Source organism: Eschrichtius robustus, chromosome 8 (assembly GCF_028021215.1).
Source record: "Eschrichtius robustus isolate mEscRob2 chromosome 8, mEscRob2.pri, whole genome shotgun sequence".
In the NCBI taxonomy this organism is placed as follows: Eukaryota; Metazoa; Chordata; class Mammalia; order Artiodactyla; family Eschrichtiidae; genus Eschrichtius; species Eschrichtius robustus.
Window position 1 is genome coordinate 7,021,145 of NC_090831.1, and position 23,329 is coordinate 7,044,473.

The window sequence follows — 23,329 nt, forward strand, 5'->3', positions numbered from 1 at the left end:
AATCGTTAATATTCTTTTGTGGGCCTACTAGGTGCAAGCACCACATTAGGCTCTGGGATGTAGCCCAAACTTTGGAGCTTACGTATTAGCAGAAGAGCCAGACTTTCAACAACCAATTACACAAAGTAGTTAATTATAAGTGCTGCAAAAAGAAAACGCAGTCCGCTCCCCAACTTAGGTGTTCCCGAACATCTAGTTCCCGACAACTAGTCTGGGAAGTAAGGAAAACCCCCCTGGTGAGGTAAGATTTGAGCTGAAATCTGCAGGAGTTGGAAGAATAGTGAAGTGAAGTAAGAGAAAAGGGAATAGGAAGCGCCAAGGACCTAAGGAGGGAAGGAGCCCTTGACTTCAAGGCACTGAAAAAGGCCAGTGCAGCACACACAGAGCACAAGCAGTGAGAGGGGAGGCACAGAGTGGGACCAGCGACCTGGGCAAAGACCACACCAGCTAGAGCTGGTGGACCCTGTTAAGAATTCTGAGATTTACCCTAAAAGCACTGGTAAACCAGTAGAGTTTTAAGCAGGATGGTGATATGATCAAATTAGCATTCCTAAAGTTCAGCATGCCATTATGTGAAGAAAGGTCAGAGGCGTGGAAGGGCAGGTGCCGTGGGTCAGCGATCAGGCTAGCTCAGTGGGGCAGGCAAGGAGTGCAGGGTTAGGGCTTCCCTGGTGGCGCAGTGGTTGAGAATCCGCCTGCCAATGCAGGGGACACGGGTTCGAGCCCTGGTCCGGGAAGATCCCACGTGCCGCGGAGCAACTAAGCCCACGCACCACAACTACTGAGCCTGCGCTCTAGAGCCCACGCGCCACAACGACTGAGCCTGCACTCTAGAGCCTGAGCTCCGCGACAAGAGAAGCCACCTTAATGAGAAGCCCACACACCGCAATAAAGAGTAGCCCCCACTACGAAGACCCAACGCAGCCAAAAATAAATAAATAAATTAATTAATTAAAAAAAAAAAAAAAAGAAGTGCTGAGTTTCTCATCAGCAGCAGCACCACTGGCATTCTACACTAGATGCTTCTTTGCTGTGGGACTGTCCTGTGCGTTGCAGGATGCTTAGCAGCAACCCTGGCCTTCATCCACTAGATGCCAGTAGCACCCTCCCTTAGTCATGACAATCAAAAACGTCCCAACATTGTCAAATGTCCCTTGGGGAGGAAAGTCACACATAGTTGAGAACCACTGGTTTAGACTAAAGTGGTGACAAGGAAGGTGAAGAAATGTGGAGAGATTCAAGATGTAGCTTCTTGAAGCTGAATCAAAAGAAATTAATGATGGATGCATTAAAAAAGAGTAAAATACCTAGGAATAAACCTACTCAAGGGGGTAAAAGACCTGTACTCGGAAAACTACAAGACACTGATGAAAGAAATTAAAGACGACGCAAACAGATGGAAAGATATACTGTGTTTCTGGATTGGAAGAATCAGTGTTGTTAAAATGACCATACTACTCAATGCAATCTATGGATTCAATGCAATCCCTATCAAATTACCAATGGCATTTTTCACAGAACTAGAACAAATCATTCTAAAATGTGTATGGAACCACAAAGGACCCCAAAGAGCCAAAACAATCTTGAGAAAGAAGAACAGAGCTGAAGGAATCACGCGTCCTGACTTCAGACTATACTATAAATCTAAAGTAAACAAAACCGTATGGTACTGGCACAAAAAAAAGACACATAGATCAGTGGAACAGAATAGAGAGCCCAGAAATAAACCCACACACCTATGGTCAATTAATCTACAACAAAGGAGGCAAGAATATACAATGGAAAAAAGTCTCTTCAATAGGTAGTGCTGGAAAAACTGGACAGCTACATTAAAAAAAATAAGATTAGAACATTCCCTCACACCATATACAAAAATAAACTCAAAATGTATTAAAGACCTAAATGTAAGACCTGAAACCATAAAACGCCTAAAAGAGAACGTGGGCGGAAAACTCTTTGACATAAATCGTAGCAATATTTTTTGCATCTCTATCCAAAGGCAAAAGAAATAAAGGCAAAAATAAACAAATGGGACCTAATTAAACTTAAAAGCTTCTGCCCAGCAAAGGAAACCATCAACAAATTGAAAAGACAACCTATGGAATGGGAGAAAATGTTTGCAAATGATATGACCAACAAGGGGTTAATATCCAACGTATATAAACAGTTCATACAACTCAGTATCAATTTAAAAAAAAAATTAAAAGATGGCAGAAGACCTAAATAGACATTTTTCCGAAGAAGACATACAGATGGCTAACAGGAACATGGAAAGATGCTCAACATCCCTAATTATTAGAGAAATGCAAATCAAAACCTCAATGAGATATCACCTCACACCCATCAGAGTGGCTATCATCAAAAAGAACACAAATAACACATGTTGGTGAGGATGTGGAGAAAAGGGAATCCTCATTCATTGTTGGTGGGAAAGTAAATTCCAGCCACTGTGGAAAACAGTATGGAGGTCTCTCAAAAAACTTAAAATAGAACTACCATATGACCCAGAAACCCAGAAATTCCACTCAGGTATATATCCAAAAAACCCAAACTACTAATTAGAAATGATATACGCACCCCAGTGTTCATAGCAGCATTATTTACAATTGCCAAGATATGAAAGCAACCTGTGTCCATCAACAAATGAATGGATGTGGTATATATACCACATCATATATATACACACACACACACACACACACACACACACACACATATACATACACAACGTACATGTTGCCATTTGCAGCAACCTGGATGGAACTGGAGGGCATTATGCTAAGTGAAATAAGTCAGACAGAGAAAGACAAATACTGTATGATATGACTTATACTGGAATCTAAGAAGTACAAAAAGCTAGTGAATATAACAAAAAAGAAGCAGAGTCACAGATATAGAGAACAAACTAGTGGTCAACAGTAGGGAGAGGGACGGGGGAAGAGGCAATATAGGAGTAGGGGATTAAGAGATACAGATTATTATGTATAAAATAAGCTACAAGGATATACTGAACCACACAGGCAATATAGCCAATATTTTATAATAACTATAAATAGAGTGTAACCTTTAAAAATTGTACACCTGTAACTTACATAATATTGCACATCAACTATACTTCAATAAAAATAATAAATAATAATAAAAAAGTAAGAACTAGAATAAAAGAAATTAATGATGGGTTTGAAAATGGACAGAGCATGGGGTCAGGGATGACTCTAACTTAAGCTACCAGTGGATGGCATGGCACCCACTGATAGAAAACATGAAAAGAAGACCAGGTTTGAAGGAAGAGTTCCATTTGGGGTATGTGGAATGTACAGTGTCTCTTAAGACCTGCAAGGAATGCAAAGAAAAACAAAGTGCCTGTCTTCCAGGAGTTTAGAATCTAGAGAGACTGACAAATACATTAATGAGTGCAGTGCACCGGGTCGAACACTGTGTTAACTTGTGCTCACGTTGAGTGGCCGGGAGTGAGACACACACAGACGCAACCAGGTGTAACTGGAGAGGGAGGCCAAGGGTGGCTTCTTAAAGAAACGAACCTCAGGGTGGCTTTTAAAGGCTGGCTTTAAAGAAACCGGTTAGAGACAGAGAAGGGAAGAGGAAAGCAAATGTGAACAATCCGTGCAGCAGGGAGCAGCGTAATGAACTCAGAGAAGGTGCAGAGCAGCTGAAATGAGGACCTCTGCTAAGACAGTGAAACTGTAGACGGGGTGAGCTGAGGACGTCTCCCGAGGTCCAGTCCTCAAGACTTCAGACCGACTGGCCGTAGGGGCGAGAGGATGGGCTGCTCCAGCATGACCTCCGGCTGGAGCAGCAGGTAACACCACCAGGACATGTGCAATATGGGACCCCTCCGCTTGACAGAGACTTCAGGGTGAGAACTAGATTGCGTGGGAGATGTTAGCGTGAGCTTAGGAAAGGCGAGTTTGAGGTGTGGGAGGGAGACAGGCAAGCGGCAGCAGCCTCGAGCGCACTGACCCCAGGCTCCTAGACCCCTGGCCTGTTTCAGGGCGAAGTGGGGCCCCAGCAGTGGTCCTTGGAACAATCGCCCTCCCCACGCCTCCCCCCGGGTTCTGAGCCGGGTGCTGCCTACATCTCACCATGTCCACCGCCGCCCTGCTACACCTCGGACTTCCAGTCTCCACGTGTAAGCAGCCAGGGTCCGGGCGGGGAGACGGAGGGTCTGCGCGATGCCGAAACTGGGAGCAGGGGCGTTTCCGGCGCCAGCGCCGGGGCCTCCCCGGGACCCGCTTCCGGCCGGCGCCGCGGGGCGGGGCTGCACGCGGAGGGATGCTGAGCCGCTACCTCGCCGCTCACGTAGCCCGGCCAGGCCTCGTCTTCCGTGAACTCTTAGTGCAGGTTTCCAGCACTTCCGCTGAACTGAACTGCAAGCGCCATGGCGCCGACCCCGTTCTGTGAGGCTCTGGGAACTCCTTACGCTGCAGACATTGCTCAGGGCGTTTCAAGGGATGAAATAAACAGGTAAAATGCGGCAAGCTGGCAACGTGTACGAAATGGAGATGAAAATAGGTCAATTTGAAAACTTAGTTTAAAAATTTCCAAGAAGAGGGGCTTCCCTGGTGGCGCAGTGGTTGAGAATCTGCCTGCCAATGCAGGGAACACGGGTTCGAGCCCTGGTCCGGGAAGATCCCACATGCCGCAGAGCGGCTGGGCCCGTGAGCCACAACTACTGAGCGTGCGCGTCTGGAGCCTGTGCTCCCGCAACAAGAGAGGCCGCGACGGTGAGAGGCCCGCGCACCGCGATGAGGAGTGGCCCCCGCTCGCCGCAACTGGAGAAAGCCCTCGCACGGAAGCGAAGACCCAACACAGCCAAAAATAAAAAAAAATAAAAATTTCCAAGAAGAAAAATGCTTCCCCCATTATTAACCAAGACTATACCTCATCCCTTTTCATCAATCCAAAAAATAACCGCTATGGCTCATCCACTGTCTCTTCTGTCCCGTGGTCACAACTGAATTGAAAAGTGAAAAAACTAAAACGTTGTGCGTGGAGTACGGTTGCCAGGTAAGATACAGGACATTCAGTTAAATATCAGATAAACAGCCAAGTGTTTAGTATACTTATGTCCCAAATATTGCATGAGACACACTTACGCTAAAAAAAACCAAAGATAGGCATCGCCTATATAAAATTGAAATTCAACTGGGCACCCTGTATTTTTATTACTAAATCTGACAGCTGTACTGTGGAGCAGTCTGAAATTGGACCTTCAGCCTCCTAAAAGAATTATTTTAATGTGTTTATTCACTGGTTCAGTAGGTCCCTCCTTGTTCCAGAAAGGATGGGAAGTGCCTGCATAAAGTGGTGTCCTTCTAGGTGACTCCGTTGCCAGCTGTGGTCACTTACTCTTTATACTGAAGAGAAGGTCCTCCTCAGACGGCAGAGCAGGTCCCCTCCGGGGCAGCCAGAGACCCAGGCAGGGAATGACAGCACTCCTGTTCTGAGAGACCCCGACACCCTCCCTCGGTGCCTCCTGACTCTCCTCTCGGCTCAGGGCAGCTAGTTTCCCATCGTAAAGCTGGCACTGAACCTGCAGCAAACGCGATGAGAATCAAGGAGGTCTGTGTCCTGGCGCCACCTTCCTCCTCACGCCCTACCCTTTAATCCTGGGCGAAAGCAGAGCCTCTCACTCCCCACACGGTGCTCGCGTTCATTCTGTTCCCTAAGGATGGGTTCCCAGGGAGTCAAGAGGACTGTCCTTCAGGTGCCAGGGGTCCTGTCGGACCTGTTAGGCGTGCCATGGAACCAGCATTCTGAGCTGATTCCGTTCGGGTCGGAAGCGAAACCAGGGAGAGGGACACTCAGGCAGCGGCACCTTCTTAAAAGTTACGTGCCATCGTGTCAGACACAAAGACTGCGAGGAAGACTGGAGAAGTCCGGAAACAACTGAGAGAGAGAGAGAGAGACCAGGAGCGGTGCTGTTTTAATGTCTTCGCTCTCCCAACCGGGCTGACCCTACCCCCAGGCTTAGCCTTTTCAAAGCTAAGAAACGGGTTGAAACTCTGTGGTCAGAAGTGCCTTCGAAAACCTATCTTTTCAGGCCTCAACTCGGTCTGGTTTTGCTGGGCAGGGAGAGAGGCAGGGGCATGGACAGCAAGGCCAGCTGTCCCGAGGAAGAGCAGGCACGCGCTGGTCTTCAGAGGTACACACCCACAGGGCCTGGTCTGGACTCCAGCCTAGAGCTCCACGGCAAGTCGCAGCTCCTCGGATGTCATCTTTAGTCACTCGTTAGAAAAGTCTGAATAAATACAGAAGTCACATGCCTGGCCTACTCCAGATGGCTCAGAGCTCTTCTAGGCCATTATTACATGAATACTTTTTAAGATTCACAATAGTCATATTTGATAAGTGGGTGTAAATATTATCTTCCTTTTTATAAGAGAGACATAGGGGCACTAAGTTTACTTAAGATCAGGCCAGAGAATAGTAATAAGACTCCTACATAAAATTGATTTTCTTTGGGTTTCCCTGGTGGCGCAGTGGTTGAGAATCTGCCTGCCAATGCAGGGGACACGGGTTCGAGCCCTGGTCTGGGAAGATGCCACGTGCCGCGGAGCAGCTGGGCCCGTGAGCCACAATTTCTGAGCCTGCGCGTCTGGAGCCTGTGCTCCGCAGCAAGAGAGGCCGCGATAGTGAGAGGCCCGCGCACCGCGATGAAGAGCGGCCCCCGCTTGCCACAACTAGAGAAAGCCCTCGCACAGAAACGAAGACCCAACACAGCCATAAATAAATAAATGAATACTTTTTTAAAAAAAAATTTTTTTTTAATTTTTTAAAAATATTATTTAAAAGGTTAAACATATACAAAGTAGAGAGAATAATATAGTGAACACCCATGGACCCACTGCTCAACTACAACAATTATCAATTCATGGCCCACCTTATTTCAACATCCACTTTCCCCTCTCTCATATTATTTTAAAGCAAATCCTAATCGTTAACAGTATTTCATCTAGAAATGTTCAGTATGACTCTCTGAATGATCAGAACTCTTTTTTAAACATAGCCACATTACCAATCTCATACCTAAGAAAGAGTTAATTTTCCAGTAGCATCAAATACCCAATCAATGTTTAAATGTCCCTTGATCTCATAAACGTCATAAATCTGTTTTTGGTTTATTTGAATTAATAGGATCCAAGTAAGGTCTACACCCTCGGATTGGTTGACATATCTCTTAAATCTATAACTTCCCCTTCTACATTATTTTTTTCCCTGCAATTTGCTTGTTGAGGAAACCAAGTCATTTGTCCTGTAGAGTTTACCATAGTATGGATTTTTCTGATTGAATCCTGAGATGTCATTGAACCTATTTCTCTGTCCTCTGTGTTTCCTACAAACTGGTAATGGGGACTTGATCCACCTTTTTCTGGAAAACTTCTTCACAGGGGGTGCTGTCTACTTCCAGGAGGTTATCTCTTTCTCCATCTCTTTTTCTGTCTCTCTCTGTCTCTCTGAAGTTATCTGCCATTTACTATTTAAATATTCAAAGCCTAGTTCTCTTCATTCATCACTGGTTGTGAAAAGGTGACATTCTGATTCAGTCTTTCCTTCTTTATCTGTTAGCTAAACTACATCCACAGAAAGAAACCACCCTCTTCTACTCTCTGGTTACCCATTGGTATAGTTCATAGAGGAAAAGTAGGTCAAATGTTTGATTTCTTCCCTTATGTATCATTTTCAATGTACCACTTTTCAAAATAATGAGGTGATTCACTAGCATTCTGCAACTGTGATCAGCGAAGTTTCTTTTGTGTTTGTGTCATGATGATCACAAATTTAAAGATATTGATAGATCATGAAATCAGAAGGTAATAGAAGATTTGAAAAATAACAAGCTTACATCCATAATTGAAGAAAATATATTTTTAATTGAAATATAATTCACAGGCATAAAATCCACCCTTATAAAGCATAAATTTAGTAGCTTTTAGTATATTCGCAAAATCGTGCAAACATCACCATTATTTAATTCCAGAACATTTTTATAACCTCTCCCAAAACACCCTATAATCATTAGTGGTCATTATCTACTCCTCCCTCCACCCAGCCCCTGGCAACTCCTAATCTACTTTCTGTCTCTATGTATTTGCCTGAAGGTATATTCTTTACAATCACATTTGTAACATTTAAGAAAAATTACTGTATGAAAAGTCAGCAAATCTCAAGGAATGTCAAAGGACTGATAATATTCTTTGACTACAGTGCAAATAAATTAGAAATAAATAATGAAAAGATACCACACAACTGGAAGATCAACAACACACTTATTTGACTCAGGGGTCAAAGAGTCAATAAATCATGTCAATATTTACAGTACCTAGGAAACTACTTCCTTGGCAACTATTTAAACCTAAATTGAAAAGTATTAGATATCAACTTAAAGGTATGGAGAATTTTTCAAAATCCTTTTATGGAAGCGTGAAAGACAGAAAGAGATTAGAAAGGCAGGAAGTTCGCTGGTTTGAAGACCACTTAAGGCGCCTGCCAGCGGGGGTGGAGCCCTGCTGAGTGAGGTGGTGCTGACCTGGTGGGCGGGGTCATCAGCGAGAGGTGATGTGCCGTTCCTGGCAGTTCAGAACAGACAACAGATGTGCTCTGACTACAGGAAACATCCCTTTAAGCCAGGCACTGCTCTGCCGGAAGTGAGAGTGCTTACTAAATTGGTCACTGGAGCATAGGTGCTTCCCCAGTATCTCCTTCACTTGAAATCCCCTGCAGTAAGGACATACATCCCCATAGCTTCTTCCGGTTACTACCCAGACAATTGTCAGTCACTTCTTCACAGGTTGTATGATGAATGAGAATCCCTCTCAAAAGTGAAGCTACTTCCACTTTGCTGTACACCTGAAACTAACACAACGTTGTTAATCAACTATACTCCAATATAAAATAAAAATTTGTTAAAAGTCCAACTTCCAACAATCCTATATTTCCGATTTTATGCTAACTCATCACTCCAGTAGCTCCACAAATGTGCCATGAAACTTACATTTTCACTTGCATTTCAAGTGGCCCTGGCATGCACCTGGTGGGCACACACAGCAACACCACTAGAGTGCCTTTTGTCAACCAACACGGATCAGAACCACTCAGATGAACACACAGCAATGGCAGAAAGCAGGACCACAGCAGTGGAATAAACAGATTGGTCAGCACTTGGGAAGATGAGGAAACGACACAGGGACCCTCACTGGCCGCGGGGGCACATCTGACTCTGTGCCATCACATAACGGCTAATGTGATATGAGGATTGTGTTAACTGTACTCTTCAGAATTCTAAAATAAAAAATATTCCTGAGGGAAACCGAGCCATGGGGCCTCAGCCTGCATGCGGTTGCTGAGTGAGCATGCGCAGACAGCGCGGCCTGGAGACTCAGCTGCAGCGCTCAGGCCCCAGGGTTTCGCTGAGGCCAGCAGTGGGGTGGGGCTAGGAGGCACACCCTCCACAGGGCACTTGGGTGGAGGGGGGCAGCAGTAATTCAGTGCCCAGAGCAGCTGGCAGACTCTGGCTCCAAGAAGTGTTGGCAGGGACTTCCCTGGTGGTGCAGTGGTTAAGAATCCGCCTGCCGATGCAGGGGACACGGGTTCGATCCCTGGTCCGGGAAGATCCCACATGCCACGGAGCAACTAAGCCCGTGTGCCACAACTACTGAGCCTGCGCTCTAGAGCCCACGAGCCACAACTACTGAGCCCGTGAGCCAAAACTACTGAGACTACACTCTAGAGCCCGCGTGCCTCAGCTACTGAAGCCTGTGCGCCACAACTACTGAGCCCACGTGCCAGAACTACTGAAACCCTTGCGCCTAGACCCCTTGCTCCACAACAAACAGAAGCCACCGCAATAAGAAGCCCGTGCACTGCAACAAAGAGTAACCCCAGTTCTCGGCAACCAGAGGAAGCCCGCGCGCAGCAACAAGGACCCAACACAGCCCAAAAAAAAAAGGTGTTGGCGGCAAATTCCAGAAACCCATAATCAGCAGACATCTAAGAACCCTAGACACTCTTTGAGCAGCACGAATAGTTTGTGGGTCCTGCACCCCCAACTCAGCTCCATCTCCTCTTGCTTTACCAGGAAACAAAAGTGACCGAAAGAGGGAGGCCTGGGGTTCCAGTAGTTACTGGTCTTGTTACGAAGGAGAGGAAGGTCCATTCCTCTTTGCTCTGTTGTCCTTTCTTAGACCCTCGGCCGAAGGAAAAAATGTAAGTTGAGGAACTTGAAAGTTGCGGAACTTGAAAGTTGCTTGAAAATTCAATATAAAATAGTAGTTAGTGGGGTTTCCTTCATCCAAAACCATCTTGCTAAAGCAAATATCGGGATGGTCCGTGACCGAAGCCAGCGTATAAGGGTTCACAGATGGAGAGCTAGGAAGCGGGTGGCTAAGGGCCCAACAGGACATCTGTTAGCCAAGAAAGTCAGACCTGAGAATAAAATATTCTAAAATATTATTTTCCTCTGGACTAGACTTACAAAGCATAACAGAAGACGAAGAGGAAATTTTTCACAACCTGGAGTAGAGGGAGGCCTTGTTACCTTTGTGCTCTTAGTAAATCACCAAGCACGGAGCTCATAGAGGAGAATTCCTGATCCCCGCAGATCACAGAGAATGTCGAGCGATGCTAATTTTCATTATTTTATGCTAGCTGTGCTACGTAACATTTCAGTGTAAGTCTAAGAGTGCTGGCTAGAGTACGCCGAGCCAGCAAGCGGATGCCCTCCGGGAGGGCTCGTGCAGGAAGTCTGCTCCTGGCCACTACCCTCTCCTCCGTTTCTGCTCTCCTGCAGTTCCCTCCAGGGTTACGTGCACATAGGCATTTACGAAAGAAAGCTGTCATGTGGCATTGCACGCAGACTTCAGGGTAAAATCATAGATATTTTAAATAAATTACAGCTACCCATTTTCTTAATCAACCCAGGTTCTAAGCATTAATCGTATAGATTTTCCAATTAAGTCCCATCTACTTTCTTTCTTTCCTTTTTTTTAAAAAATTAATTAATTTATTTATGCATTTTTGGCTGTGTTGGGTCTTCATTTCTGCGCGAGGGGCAAGCGGGGGCCACTCTTCATCGCGGTGCGCGGGCCTCTCACTATCGCGGCCTCTCTTGCTGCGGAGCACAGGCTCCAGATGCGCAGGCTCAGTATTTGTGGCTCACGGGACTAGTTGCTCCGCCACATGTGGGATCTTCCCAGACCAGGGCTCGAACCCGTATCCCCTGCACTGGTAGGCAGATTCTCAACCACTGCGCCACCAGGGAAGCCCTACTTTCTTTCTTGAATAAGATAGCTGTTGTTTTAAAAATACATATAATAATAATAAATGCTAATCATCAAAAGTTTAAAAAATTAAGAAATCTGGTGGATCAAAATCCTACCACCAGTGATTACTGTAATATAACACTGACATAATACATATACACATACATGCGCGCACACACATATACACACATGCTGAAATCTTGGCATTCACGAGTTAATCATTTGCAGTTTTAGTGATTCACAAGTAACTCCAGGTTCAACAATGTACGAATGTCACTTCGGTGTGTGGGAGAATGTCACTTTGGTGTTATCACTAAGCTAACGAGCTGTCTTGCTGAAGTTCCTGCCTTGACTACCTGGATCTCTGGATGTCATAAATTAATGCATAAGAGAACCCGAATTCAATCCATGTGAGTACATTTATTTGAAAACCCTACTGATATCAATAGAGACGCATTCACACTAAGCGTATAAAGGAAGAGTGTGGGATTAATAAACAGCAGCCTCATTGACATAGGTGGAAAGAAAGGGATACACATGTGGAACTCACAGGGAGTAGAGAAGAAAATTGGGAAACCAGAAACCATGGCTGCTCTCTCTGCCCTGTCTTAGGGATTTACTTGCTTCTGGTTGGTTCTTTCTGTGCCTCTGTGCTCCCCTCCCCAGTTTTCTCTGCTTCCTCCTCTGGCAAATGCCTAAAAATGGCCACCTCACCCCCCAAGGATAAATGAATCTCAGTCTTATGATCCACAGAAACTGTCAGATTTTCAGTGTCTCAGTTTCAGCATCCCTGGAGTGGAATCAGAATGGCATAGCTCATCTTTGACCGCCAGGCCAAGGCCTACTAGTCCTTTGGAAGGTCTTTTTTGCTTTGAAACCATGTTTATATAATTCAGTAAAAGATAAAAAGCTGATGCATTCATCCATCCGTGTACTTATTTAACTGAGCGATTTCAATCTAGTGTGAATATGTTAAACTATTACTTCTCTTGGACATTTACAGTTTAACCCATTTATTTAGTGTAAGTATAGGTTGAAAAGTTTTATGTAAAGACATCTCAAGCATCAGTAATTTTTCCTGCAGATTGGGGGGAAGTGGTGGGTTGAGTAAGATAAAATTCAAACTATGGCCTTAGAAGTGATCTGACATTGTCCTTGTACGTGGCTGGATCCAGAGAGTCTATTTCAAATCTCTCTTGTGGGAGATGGAGCTGGTCTAGTCAGGTGCTGGAGGTTTAGTCCCACAGGTATTTAGAGGCTGAGGGGAACCAGGAGTCATCCCTGTCCTCCAGGCAGAGGGCAATTCAGCAAGTTTACATCTTCTTTGGAAGGATGGTCTCCTTGAGTCCAATATCTATCCTGATCTCGTCAGCTGGCCTCCCTCTCATGAAGGGCAGCCTCCCTTGGAAGGGGCCATGGACATCTTTGGTATACAGATGCTCAGACCACCAAAACTTAGCACTTAGTCTTTAATGTGACAGTGTGATCTTCTTCCTTTGTAGCTGTAAAACAGATGCAACTTTATTTGGGTCTTTGCAGTTGATTTTGTATTCAGGGAATGATTTATTTTCCCGAATATGAATTCTGACAATAATCTCTGAAAATTAATGTTTGGCCTTGGGAGATTGTGTATACGGGGTGTGTGTATATGGGGGGTGTGTGTGTGTGTGTGTGTGTCTGTGTGTGTTTAAGCAAATCATCTTCTGTTGGAAGACTGGGAATAATGGAAAGGCTTTTACTCTAATGGGAAAAGCTTCAAGGTCTTTGACTAAAGTGCTGAAGCCCATGTGCTTTAGCAATGTTTTACTGACAGTTCCTCCTCTGCAACTTGATATTGGTATAGTTTGATTAAATCAGACTTTAGGAAGCACGCTAAAGTGGTTATTATACAATAAGAATGTACCAGTGGGATAGGAATGTGCCGGTGGGTGAGGAAATAAATCCAACACCCAGAGTAGGTAACTTGGTCTGGGTTCCCCAAAATGCAATTTCATAGGTGCAGGCGGTTTATTTGGAAAGAGGATCTCAGGAAGCAGATGCAAGTGAGTGGGCAGAGGCAGGGAAGGGAGAAAAGTCAACAGAGGCTATATTTTGAGCTGTACTTGCTGGAGGCGAGTGGCGCTTCATTCACCTGGGAGCCTCTGAAGAGCCTGGGGGAAAATGCTTCAGAAAGGCCTCACAGGAAGATGGGGACATCTGTCCACAGGTTTCCACCTTCCTGAGGCTTGGGTTGCCCCCAGGGGCATTAGCTCCACTGCTCCTGGGCAGGGGCTGAGTGTCCTCCTAGGCCTTCACAGCAAGCCCTGAGGCAGGGCGTCTGAGAGCCACTGCTGGTTGTAACCTGGAGAGCCCAAGGCCTGAAGTGAGGGCTCCAAGACAATGGCTGGAGCTGGGGATGGAGTTTCTCTAGAAGGTGGTGGAAGTTCCCACTGTAGAGGCGCCTGCAGGGAAGCTGAGTTCTCAGGACAGGGGGCTAGTCTGGGACCCGGGAAGTATCCTGAGAGCATCTCCCATGGAAAGTTTACCTTTTACTTTGTTTTCTTTGTTTTCCCAAGAACTGTGGGACTAGTTGTATTTCCCGGTAGCGCTCAACATTTCAATCTTCTCTAGCTAGCATCAAACATCTGCATACAGTTGCCTAACTCCATCTGCTGTTAGTGTTTTGCCGGGTTTTCATTAACCATATGTATGTATCTATCTGTATGTGTACATAAGTATGTATATAAAACTTCTGGATGATTTGAAAGTAAGTTGCAGATGTTATGTCACTTCACTCCTAAACACTTCAGCATTCTTCTCTTAAGAGTGGCATTCTCCTGCATGACCACAATACCATTCTCATAGCTACAAAGATAATTCAATAATGTCCTCTAAGAGAGAAATCATTTTCAGATTCCCCAACGGTCTCCAAGATGTCATCTAAAGTACTGCCCCACCCCAGATCCAATTTGGTTCACACATCGAAGCTGTTAAATGTTAGTTTCTTTTAGTCTAAAACTTACCCCTTGCCTTTTCTTCCTTTTCATGATAATTGACTGTTTTTTAAGAATCTGGGCCAGATTCTTAAATTAACCACATTCTGTATTTGTCTGATGGTTTCCTTGTGATGAGATTCAAGCCAAATTCTTTTGGTAAGAGTATAAATAGAAGATATTGAATATTTCTTATTGTACCACGTCAGGAATTCCAAAATGTCAGATTTTCTCACTGTTGGCGCTGTTAAATTAGGTCACTTGGATAAGGAACCAACCAGCCTCTCAATTCTAAAACCACAACTTCCCCTATCTAATTAGTAATTAACCTAAGTAATCTGTAAGTAATCTGTGGGATGAGGGTTTTTGTGTATAACATCCTGTTCCCACAACATTTTATCTCATCGTTTTATCATCTATCTAATGATCACTGATCAATCAGCAATCAATGATCACTTACGGGTGCTGTTTAAAATTCTACCATTCTTTCTAAATTTATTTGCTGCCATTTGTAAGTAAGAGCTTGCCTTCTTCTGCCTTTTCTTTCTTTTTGCTTTTGAATTTTATATGGACTCATGCAATTTTTTAGTGTTATGATTTATTATCATCATTATTCTTTTTGACAAACTGACCCATTCTGGGGCAGTGGGAGCCTCTTCCAGACCATGTGTTTGTTGGTTTTTTGGGTTTTTTTGGTAAGTGTTATTGAGGTATACAATAAATACAGAAAAGCAAATCCTGTGTCCTTTGACCCTATTTATCCTTCATTGAATTCTTCCTTGATTTCTGGTAAAACAAGATGATATCCCAGGCTCACCTCAGACTCCCCCAGTCCCAGGCCTAGCTTCAGATATTTCTTCAAGGAGTCCTGATTCCTTTTTGTAAGAAATGGGATTTAGAAAACAAGCTCTTGCAACTAGAGATTATCACACTAAGTGAAGTTAAGTCAGAAAGAGAAAGACAAATACCATACGATATCACTTAATGTGGAATCTAAAATATAACGCAAATGAACCTATCTATGAAACAGAAACAGAATCACGGATATAGAGAACAAACTGGTGGTTGCCAAGGGGGAGGGGGTGGGGGAGGGATGGTGTGGGAGGTTGGGATTAGCAGATGCAAGCTTTTATATACAGAATGGATAAACGACAAGGTCCTACTCTACAGCACAGAGAACTATATTCAATATCCTATGATAAACCATAATGGAAAAAACTGTTTTAAAAATAATGTATATATTGTATAACTGAATCACTTTGCTGTACAGCAGTAATTAACACATTATTGTAAATCAACTATACTTCAATTAAAAGAAAAAACAAGATCTGGTGTTTGTTGCTTCTAGATCATTTTGGTATACAGACCCCCCCCCCCCAAAAAAAAGATACTGTTTTTAAATGTTGATAAGGGCTATAGAGAAAATGATAAACAGGGAGGAGAAGGCAAAGATCGCAATTTCAAAAGGGAATAAAGGAATTAGGACATTAAGAAAAAACGGAAGAGTAAAGCATAAAGGGAGGTGCGCTCCCTCCCACACCCACCCTCCAGCGGTTGAAGGCGACCAGCAGATGGGCAGGAAGAGGCTGGAGAAGTGAGGACAGCTGAGAGGATGGCACAGGCGCAGACTCAAGACTGAGCACCCCCCACTTCTCGGCTCGCCAGCCGCGCCAGGACGTCAGGAGGAGCGATGAGTGGCGGTGGGGGGCAAGCTGGCGTTTGGGTTACAGAATCATGGCCATTTTTTAAAGTTATTAATTTTTTATTGGGGTATAGTTGATTTACAATGTTGTGGTAGTTTCTGCTGTACAGCAAAGCGAGTCAGTTATACAAACACCAATCTCCATTCCTGTTTAGATTCTGTTCCCACATACGCCATTACAGAGTATTGAGTAGAGTTCCCTGTGCTATATGGAAGGTTCTTATTAGTTATCTATTTTATATATAGTAGTGTGTGTATGTCAATCCCAATCTCCCAATTTATCCCTCATCCCTTGGTAACCATGAGTTTGTTTTATACGTCTGTAACTCTATTTCTGGTTTGTAGATAAGTTCATTTGCACCCTTTTTTTAGAGTCCACATATAAGCGATATCATATGATATTTGTCTTTCTCTGTCTGACTTACTTCACTTAGTATGATAATCTGTAGTCCATCGATGTTGCTGCAAATGGCATTATTTCATTCTTTTTTATGGCTGAGTAATGTTCCGTTGTATATGTGTACCACATCTTCTTTATCCATTACTCTGTCGATGGACATTTAGGTTGCTTCCATGTCCTGGCTATTGTAAATGGTGCTTCAGTGAACACTGGGGTGCATGTATCCTTTTGAATTATGGTTTTCTCAGGATATAGGCCCAGGGGTGTGATTGCTGGATCATATGATAGCTCTATTTTTAGTTTTCTAAGGAATCTCCATACTGTTCTCCATAGTGACTGCACCAATTTACATTCCCATCAACAGTGGAGGAGGGTTCCCTTTTCTCCACACCCTCTCCAGCATTTATTGTTTGTAGACTTCTTTGATGGTGGCCATTCTAACTGGTATAAGGTGATACCTCACTGTAGTTTTGATTTGCATTTCTCTAATAATTAGTAATGCTGAGCATCTTTTCATATGCCTCTTGACCACCTCTATGGCTTCTTTGGGGGAATGTCTATTTAGGTCTTCCACCCTTTTTTTGTTTGGGTTGTTTGTTTTTTTTGATATTGAGCTGCATGAGCTGTTTGTATATTTTGGGGATTAATCCCTTGTTGGTCGCATCATTTGCAAATATTTTCTCCCATTCTGTGGGTTTTCTTTTTGTTTTGTTGATGGTTTCCTTGCTGTGCAAAAGCTTTTAAGTTTAATTAGGTCCCATTTGTTTATTTTTGTTTTTATTTTCATTACTCTAGGAGGTGGATTGAAAAAGATCTTGCTGTGGGCTTCCTTGGTGGCACAGTGGTTAAGAATCCGCCTGCCAATGCAGGGGACACGGGTTCCAGCCCTAGTCCGGGAAGATCCCACATGCTGCGGAGCAACTAAGCCTGTGTGCCACAACTACTGAGCCTGCGCTCTAGAGCCCGCGTGCCACAACTACTGAAGCCCGTGCACCTAGAGCCTGTGCTCCGCAACAAAGAGAAACCACCGCAATGAGAAGCCCGTGCCCCTGCTCGCTGCAACTAGAGAAAGCCCGCGCAGCAAGGAAGACCCAACTCAGCCACAAGTAAACGTAATTTTTAAGTCTCATTATATCCAAAGGTCTCTTAGCTAAATAAGAATCTTTAACATACCCATGTCAGCGAAGAAACTATAATTATGTCATTTTTTTGTAAAGATGCTCTCTCTTCTAACCCAAGTTCTTCTCAGCAGGAGAGTTCCTTAGTATAATCAGCAATAAAGAACGCTCTCTTCTTCCCTGGGCAAGTCTTCACAAACACCCTGTGGTCAAGGTGCCACTCTCTGGACCGAGACCTACACAGGTCCATGCTGATTCCTGGAGCTGAGCATGGAGAGCAATGGAGAAGGAGGGGACGGGAAGGGTCAGACAAAGGAAGAGATTCAGAGACAAAGCAGGGATGCGTGAAAGTAGAAAGAAGCCAGTGACTTTGGCACAGTGTGTAGTCCACACTTTCTCAGCAGCACCACAGGCAGACACATAAAGGCATGACTAGTAATTTCAGGGTTAGCAGAAAAGATATCATTTAGTTCCAAGACTCCAACTCATAGTTTCTTTAGGATTCTCTAGCACTTCATATCCTCCTTTTCCCTGGGCTCCTAGACATCTACAGAGCTATGTGTATTCTAAGCTGTGCTTCTAGGGATGTCTCAGGCACAATAGAGTGTGAGCGGCCCCACCCAAAGCTGGGCAGTGTCGTGTACTGCCACATGATCACCTTGTTACTGAACTCAAGTTCAGCTGCTCGCCACTCAAAAGCCAATAGTCGAGAGGCATGTGTCAATAGAGAGGAAAGGTGCTTTAATCAGAAAAGCTGGCAATCTGGGGAGAAGGTGGACTCATGTCCCAAGACCAAGTCCAAAGATTCTGCTCAGCCATTATAATTTTTGAAGGGATAAAAGGAGGGGAAGAATCTCAGTGAAACATCAAGGCAGGAGGTTGGGTTCTGCATCCTTCTCCATTGTGCGCAGACTGGCTGACTCTCTTTTCATATGTTACCTTGCCTGTATGATCTGCCTGCAGGATTACTAAGAGGGTCTCTTGAGGGTAGAGAGCTAGTCATTCTTTACTTAATTCTTCATTCTTACTTCTTCTTATCTAGGAAAAGAATCAACAGGTTAATTAGGTTCTTTCAAGGTTAGAAGGGAACAGAAATGGGAAAACAGGAAAGGGGCAAAAGAGCTGCTTTCAACTTTGGTGAATGGCCAGTGGCCATTAATATCTTATTATTTATTACTCATAAAAACAAACAGAAACAACTAAATCTCTCATGATGATTTGATAAAATAAGTTCTGATAGGTCATACAGTGGGATACTATGCAGCCAATAAAATCATGTTATAGGAGATATTTAAGGACAGAGGTAAACATTCATGATTTATTGCCAAAGAAAAACATAAAATATATACAGGAGTTCTGGCTTCTATAATGGGGGAACGATTTTACCAAACTATCTGTAGGAGGTCAAATTCTCCTGCAGATAACACTGATAAAACCTGAAGAAAAAAAAAAGAGTTAAAAAGACAACAGTGTGGTCCATCAACAGAGGAATGGATAAGGAGGATGTGGAACATATATACAATGGAATATTACTCAGCCATAAAAAAAGAACAAAATAATGCCATTTGCAGCAACATGGATGGACCTAGAGATTGTCATACTGAGTGAAGTAAGTCAGACACAGAAAGACAAATATCATGTGGTATCACTTATATATGGAATCTAAAATAAAGGGAACAAATGAACTTATTTACAAAACAGAAGTAGAGTCACGGATGTAGAAAACAAACTCTGGTTACCAGGGGATAAGGGTGGGGAGGGATAAATTGCGAGACTGGGATTGATATATACACACTGCTATATATAAAATAGATAACTAATCAGAACCTGCTGTAGAGCACGGGAACTCTACTCGATACTCTGTAATGGCTTATATGGGGAAAGAATCTAAAAAAAAAAAAAAGAATGGATATATGTATATGTATAACTGATTCACTTTGCTGTACACCTGAAACGAACACACATTGTAAATCAACTATACTCCAATAAAAATTAAAAAAAAAAAAAAACGGCCACAGTGTGTATATACTTGAGCATGACCAAAAGCAGGCAGAAACTGGAGTGGAGTCAGTCCTTGAAAGTCAGGGAGCCTAGTGGGCAAGATTTGTGATTAGGCAGCTTTGGGCCTGAAGCAGCCTGGAGAACTCCCCAGGCCACAGGCTGCTCAGGGCAGCCTGAAGTGTCAGATGACAAAATTTGGGGCCGGCAGAGCAGATAGAAAGTTAGGGAAGAAATCCTGGAAGGGAAGGAGACGCAGAGTGGCTAAACCCCAAAATCTGACTGTAAACTCTGCCCAGACTCTTGGCTGATCTGCTACAGATCTACACATGCATGGGGATGTTACCAAACCAAACTTGGGTCTGCTCAGCCTTGCCCAGTAAAGCCAGTCTCCTGACACTGGGTTATGGTGAAGGAAAGTGCAGCCTTTATTGTAAGGTGCCACACACGTAGTAGTCCAGGACAGCTAGAGCTCAAAAACCCCGAGCTCCCCAGTGGGTTTCAGTAAAGCACTTTTTTAAAAAAATTTATTTATATTTATTTTTGGCTGTGTTGGGTTCTTCGTTTCTGTGCGAGGGCTTTCTCTAGTTGCGGCAAGCGGGGGCCACTCTTCATCGCGGTGCGCGGGCCTCTCACTATCGCGGCCTCTCTTGTTGCGGAGCACAGGCTCCAGACGCGCAGGCTCAGAAATTGTGGCTCACGGGCCCAGCTGCTCCGCGGCACGTGGCATCTTCCCAGACCAGGGCTCGAACCCGTGTCCCCTGCATTGGCAGGCAGATTCTCAGCCACTGCGCCACCAGGGAAGCCCCAGTAAAGCACTTTTAAAAGCCGGGTGAGGAAGGGGTCGCAGGGTACGTGATCAGCTCGTGCACAATTCTCTGATTGGTTCATGGTGAGGTAACAGGGTGGTGTCACAGGGGTTAACATTATCTATCCTCAGGCTCTAGGAGACCTGGGGGCTATGTGCTCTTGGTCATCTAGTAATTAACATCTTCCGTTTGGTGGGGTTTTTTCACATCTGTAAAGCAAGTCAGGAAATGTGCATCAGATACTATTATCTAGGTACTTCAGAGAGGAGCTAAAGCAGAGGATATGGGGAAGGGGTCTGTCCCGGGAAGGCCCCATAGGGTTGTGCTCCATCACAGGGAGACTTCAATGGTCCCAGCAAAAAGTAACAGCTGAAAACTAAAAGAACGGTTAGCTATTTAAGCTGCTGTCCACTGCAGGGGAAACAGTTTGAAGTTCTTTTCTTATTCTATTAATTTCTTTAAAAGAAAGATTAACACTGTGTTTGGATGTTTATGACGTATATACATGACATATATCTACAATAACACAAATGATAGGACATGTAACTGAACTATATATCTTTTTTTTATTAGCTGTTGTTTTTATTTTATTTTATTGTGGAAAAAACACTTAACATGAGATCTACCCTCTTAACAAATTTTAAAGTGCACAATAGATTACTGTAGAGTATCAGTACAATGTGGCACAACAGATCTCGAGAGCTTATTCATCTTGGGTCACTGAAACGTTATACCCATTTCTCTCTCCCCCCAGTCTCTGGTAGCCACCATTCTTCTTTTCAATTCTCTGTATTTGACTCAAGTCCCACTTTTAAATTGAGTTGGGTTTTTTTTTTTTGTTTGGTTGGTTTTTGTTTGTTTGTTTGTTTGTTTTACTGTTGTGCTGTAGGAGTTCCTTGTACATTTTGGAGATTAACTCCTTATCAGATATATGGTTTGCAAATATTTTCTCCCAACCCTTAGGTTGCCTTTTCACTCTAGTGATTGTTTCGTTTGCTGTGCAGAAGCTTTTTAGTTCAATGTAGCCCTGCTTGTTTATTTTTGTTTTTGTTGTTTGTGCTTTTGGTGTCATATTTGTGAAATCACTGTCAAGATCAATGTCGTGAAGCTTTTTCCCTATGTTTTCTCTGAGGAGTTTTACAGTTTGGGGTCTTATGTTTAAGTCTTTTTTTTTTTTTTAAATAAATTTATTTATTTTTCGCTGCGCTGGGTCTTCGTTGCTGCGCGTGGGCTTTTCTCTAGTTGCAGCGAGCGGGGGCTACTCTTCGTTGCGGTGCGTGGGCTTCTCATTGCGGTGGCTTCTCTTGTTGCGGAGCACGGGCTCTAGGCACGCAGGCTCAGTAGTTGTGGCGCGCGAGCTTAGTTGCTCCGTGGCATGTGGGATCTTCCCGGACCAGGGCTCAAACCCGTGTCCCCTGCACTGGCAGGCGGATTCTTAACCACTGTGCCACCAGGGAAGCCCATGTTTAAGTTTTAAATCCATTTTGACTTGATTTTTTTGTATGGTATATCAATGAAAAAAACAGTTCCCTCCCATATCAGTAAACAAAGGATCAAGTCAAGCCATCACATTACAGCCCGCCCTGTGGTGAGCCCTAAGGGAACTCAGGGTAGAAACAGGATGCCCACCATCAAGCCATCAGCCACTGCAGCCACCCCCTGACTTGCACCCTGAAGAGACTCAGGATGAGAAAGCACAGGACACTGGCCCCAGATAGCTGAGGTACATATCAAAGGAATGATTTCAGTGAGCCCAGACTCTTGCATCTTCCCACACATAGAAAAGCACTAAATTCCTTAACTTGAGCTGTCTGGTTTTCTTTTATTAACGGTAATCTTTTGATGTCCTGACTACCTGATCTTTGTTGCAAAAACTCCTCTGTATCCCGGTTCTCCCCTTACCGCTTCGGAGCCGTCCCTCAGAGCGATCTGAGAGGCTGTGTCCCGAGCTTAAATCCTCAGTTTTGTCCACCAAATAAAACATAATTCTCAACTTTTAGCTTGTGCATTTTTTTCAGTCAACAGGTTTATAAGGGTCCAATTTCATTCTTTTGCTTATAGATACCCAGTCTTCCCATCACCATTTCTGGAAGAGAAATTGTATATCCTTGTGTATTCTTTTTGTTTCTCATATTTTATTTTCTTTCTTTTCTTATTGAAGTATAGTTGATGTACAATATTTTATAAGTTGCAGGTGTACAATATAGTGATTCACAATTTTTAAAGGTTATACTCCATTTATGTTATTTAAAAATATTGGCTGTATTCCCCATGTTGTACTCCTGTGTATTCTTGACCCCCTTTTGAAGAAGAGTTGACCATGCAATTGACTGTGACACAGTCACAGGGGTGAACATGGTGTCCCTTCTTCTCTACTAACATTATGTCTGAAGTTGGGGAAGGTGATGAAATAAAATTTACATTTTAAGGCAAGACAAGAAAATTTAAGCATAAAATTCTCTCTGTTTGGGCCTCCTCCCTCCCCCTTTAAGGTGCAGTGTGTATCTGCGTTATACATTAACCAGACCTCCTCAAAGGTGGGAGCGCCTGCTCGACGGTAAAGATCAATTTTTTTTCTTTCTTCTGATGCTAGCAATGGAACGTCTTAAAAGGTTAGCGTTCTGGGCTTCCCTGGTGGCGCAGTGGTTGAGAATCTGCCTGCCAATTCAGGGGACACGGGTTCGAGCCCTGGTCTGGGAAGATCCCACATGCCGTGGAGCAACTGGGCCCGTGACCCACAATTACTGAGGCTGCCCGTCTGGAGTCTGTGCTCCGCAAGAGAGGCCGCGATAGTGAGAGGCCCGCGCACCACGATGAGGAGTGGCCCCCGCTTGCCACAACTAGAGGAAGCCCTCGCACAGAAACGAAGACCCAACACAGCCATAAATTAATTAATTAATTAATTTAAAACAAACTAACAAAAAACTATAGAGGTTCAATTAAAAAAAAAAAAAGAAAAAAAAAGGTTAGCGTTCTTTCCCAGGTCTGTAGGGGGTCATGGTGACTTGCTGCTCGCTTTGAACATGATTACCTGGACTAATGTGTCTT